Source organism: Ailuropoda melanoleuca, chromosome 6 (assembly GCF_002007445.2).
Source record: "Ailuropoda melanoleuca isolate Jingjing chromosome 6, ASM200744v2, whole genome shotgun sequence".
Classification (NCBI taxonomy): Eukaryota; Metazoa; Chordata; class Mammalia; order Carnivora; family Ursidae; genus Ailuropoda; species Ailuropoda melanoleuca.
In genome coordinates, this window is record NC_048223.1 from 76,583,517 (window position 1) to 76,584,284 (window position 768).

General features: G+C 38.5%; 1 non-coding gene across 1 annotated transcript; it reads right to left on the reverse strand.

Annotated features, from left to right (window-relative positions):
* Nucleotides 1-406: 406 nt before the first annotated feature.
* Nucleotides 407-510, reverse strand: LOC117802896. Its single transcript, XR_004626406.1, has one exon. It is a non-coding gene; the product is annotated as a U6 spliceosomal RNA (small nuclear RNA).
* Between the last annotated feature and the right edge of the window lie 258 nt (nucleotides 511-768).

The following is a 768-nucleotide window of genomic DNA, read 5'->3' on the forward strand; positions in this document are numbered from 1 at the left end:
AAAACATTCATACCATAGCACAGTGTTAAGCAGGAGAGGGGAAAGCAAACATTATTGCCTTATTCCAAACATAGTGAGAAAACATGATGATAGAGTAAGGTTTTTGTAAGTGCCCCTTATTGAGTTGAACAAGTTTCTATTGCTAGTTTGCTTTAAATTTTGTTTTGAACTGGAAATCATTTAAAAAAATATGAAACACTTGGGACACCTGAGTGGCTCAGTTGGTTAAATGTCTGCCTTCGACTCAGGTCATGATCCCAGGGTCCTGGGATTGAGCCCCACATCCAGCTTCCTGCTCAGTGGGAGTCTGCTTCTCCTTCTCCCTCTGCTATTCTCCCACTTGTGGGCGCACTCCCTCCCTCTCTCTCTCTCTCTCTCTCTCTCAAATAAGTCAAATCTTTAAAAAAAATATATGGAACAATTCACAAATTTGCCTTTCATCCTTGCACGGGGGCCATGCTAATCTCTGTATTGTTCCAATTTTAGTATGTGTGCTGCTGAAGCGAGCGCTGCTTTATTTTTTTAAAGCACAAATGCTATTGAAATTTGTCAAAAGTTTCATCTGCATCTACTGAATCATGTGATCATTTTTTCCTCTCCTTCTGGTAACATGGTAAATTTCACAGATTGAAGTTTGGATGTTATACCAACCTTGTATTCCTGAGATAAATGCAACTTGGTCATAGAATATTAACCTTTTTATTTATTGTTGAAGTGGACTTGCTAATATTTTGCAAGGTATTTTGCTTCAGTGATCACAAGAGCTTT